Genomic DNA, 3,298 nt, shown 5'->3' on the forward strand with positions numbered 1-3,298 from the left:
AAGAATATAGGCAAATGCTCCCATTCACAATTGCTGCAAAAAAATTAAAATATCTTAGAATAAATCTGATGAAGGATACCAAAGATCTCTACAATGAAAATTTTAAATTGTTAAAGAAAGAGATCGAGGAAGACACTAGGAGATGGAAGGACATCCCATGTTCATGGATTGGAAGAATTAATATTGTTAAAATGACCATCCTACCAAAAGCAATATATAGATTCAATGTAATCCCAATTAAAATCCCATGACATATTTCACAGAATTAGAAAAATGCATCCTTAAATTCATATGAAGGCACAAAAGATAGCCAAAGCAACCTTCAGCACAAAGAGCAATGCTGGGGGGATTACTATACCCAATCTCAAAGTATATTACAGAGCCATAGTCATAAAAACAGCATGGTACTGGCACAAAAACAGACACATAGATCAATGGAACATGATTGAAGATCCAGACCTGAGTATATGCAATTTCAGCCACCTGATATTTGACAAAGGTGCCAAGAACACACAATGGAGGAAAGTCAGCATCTTTAACAAATAGTGCTGGCAAAACTGGATCTCCACCTGTAGAAGAATGTAACTAGATTCTTATCTTTTGCCTTGCACAAAAGTCAACTTCAAATGGATCAAAGACCTCAATGTGAAACTGGAAACCCTGAAACTATTAGAAGAAAATATTGGCAGTAACTTACAGGATATAAGTGTAGGAAAGGATTTTCTAAATCAGAAGTTGCTCAGGAATTAAGGTTGGCAATCAGTAAGTGGGACCTCATTAAACTAAAAAGCTTCTGCACAGCAAAAGAAAAAATCAAAAAAGTGAAGAGAAAACCCACAGAATGGGAAAAAATCTTCTTCACCAGTAACACATCTGACAGAGGTTTAACATCCACAATATATAAAGAACTCAAAAAACAAAGAATCAAGAAACCAAATGACCCAATTAAAAGATGGGCTAAAGATCTAAACAGAGAGTTCTCAAAGGAAGAAATAAAGATGGCTGAGAAACATCTCAAAAAGTGTTCAATATCGTTAGTAATTAGGGAAATGCAAATTAAAACCACCCTAAGTTATCACCTTACCCCAATCAGACTGGCTAGGATCAAGAGAACAATGATACCAAATGCTGGTGAGGATGTGGAGAAAGGGGAATGCTCTTTCACTGCTGGTGGGATTGCAAACTCATGCAGCCTCTTTAGAGAACAGTGTGGAGAACTCTTAAAAAACTAAAAATGAATCTACCATATGACCCTGTTATACCACTCCTTGGCATTTACCCAAATGACTCATCCTATTGCAGAGACACCATGTTTGTTGCTGCTCTTCTCACAATAGCTGAGAGATGGAAGCAACCTAATTTCCCCTTAATTGATGAGTGGATAATGAAAATGTGGTACATTTACACAATGGAGTTCTACTCAGTAGTAAAGAAAGATGAAATAATGAAATTTGTAGGTAAATGGATGGATCTAGAAACTGTTATACTAAGTGAGGTAACACAGACTCAGAAACACAAAAGATATATGTTCTACCTCATTTGTGAATCGTAGCACCAAATCCTTATAACTGAGTAAATATATGATGTAATTGCAGGAACCAGGAATATGGAATGGAAGCAGGGAGATAAAGGGAAAGAAGGAGCCAGTGATAGAAGAATAGTAGGAGAAAGGTGTTATTAAGGGAGAAATGTGTAAAAAGGGGGTAAAGAGGAGGGGGGAAGGAAGGCTATATAATAACTATGGGAATAAAGGGGAAAAAAATCTCCCCCCCCCAAAAAAAAGCTTAAGCACAGAAGCAACGCTATGGGGATGGAAGAAAGCCCTTCCAAAAGCAATATAGTTGTTAAATGAAAATCTCAGTACCAAAGGTGGGTTGCTCCCCTATGAGCTGTTGGCCAGAGGGGCCCTAGAGGTCCCCAAAACAATAAAGTCCATTGCCAATAATGTTGGTTGTACACTGAAAGTGGATGGTAAGCCCTATTGCTGATGACACTGCCTGATATGAGCTCCAGAGAGGGAGAAATCAAGCTTGGACTAAGCTGGAAACTCCCTGCCACTGGATGGGTGGCTTTCATAGTGCCAAAAGGAGATATGCAGATGGCTGGGGGAGAGCTGCCCCCTATAATTCTGCTTAACAGTAGACCATGTGTGCTGACAGGCCAAACAAATTCCTGGTGTGATAGTGGCACTTCTAGTGTATGTATAACCAGTAAATTTCAATTGGATATAATGCCTGTTCCTAGGGGTGGAACACACATCTGGTACTGTAGACTAGGCCAACCCCCTGTGGCAGGAGAGGATATAGGCCTCAGGGGGAAGCCACTGCAATTGTTTTGTTAGATGGATGTGATGCACCTGGTAAAGTACCATCCAAGCATTTGTGTTTATGCCCATAGGTTAAGTTATTATAGCAGTCACTGTTTAGATGTTCTTGCTTCCTGCTATTTGTGGTTTTTGTAGTAGATGGAGTCCCACTGAAATGGGCTAACAGCCCATGGAAAGCAGATGATGCAGAGACCCAAAAGTTCAGTGCCTGGCCACAATGGGAGGAAAATCATCCCACACCTATCACTCCCCTCCAAGGCTCAGGGACTTTTGTGGAAGAGGTTGGCAGTAAGAGTGTAAGAGCAGGAGGAAGGGGTGGAGTGTTGTTACCTGGAAGTGTCCTCAGACCACTATGCTGGCAGACAAGCTATAGTCACGTCTCTTTCCCATGCTCTCTTGCTTGTCAAGGAGTTGAGGGCAAAGTCAGTTACCATTCCACCCAGTCAGTTGACCTTAGCTGCATGTAGAGGAGGGGCTAAGGATATACAAGCCAAGAATGCCATAAGGCACCTCTCTTGCTATTTTGTGTGGCTGTTGGGAAGTCAGTGGGGTGCCCACTCTTCTGTAAATAAACCCACAACCTATGCTTTGTTAGCAAGCCCAATAAACTCGTTAGTATTTTCCAAAAATAAATAAAAAAATAAAATAAAGAACAGAGCTAATGGAAACCTTCACTATTCCACCAAAGTTGACCCCATGTTGCAAATCCTTTGGTCTTTGTTTTTTGGTTTTTTTTTTGCCCGTTTTTGGTCTTTTGGGACAGGGTCTCCCTGTGACCCCAGCTGGCCGGGAGCTTGCTATGTGGAATGGGCTGGCCTTGAACTCACAGAGAACTGCTGGGCTTTGCCTCCCAAGTGCTGGGATTGAGGATGTATGCCACCATGTCCAGCTTTAGCCTTTGATTTTTTTATCCCTATTTTTCCACCCTTAAACTTCATTGTATATATATTTTTATGTAACCTGCTTCAAGTT

The sequence above is a fragment of the Nannospalax galili genome, unplaced genomic scaffold, assembly GCF_000622305.1.
Source record: "Nannospalax galili isolate Female #2095 unplaced genomic scaffold, S.galili_v1.0 scaffold644, whole genome shotgun sequence".
NCBI classification, from domain to species: Eukaryota; Metazoa; Chordata; class Mammalia; order Rodentia; family Spalacidae; genus Nannospalax; species Nannospalax galili.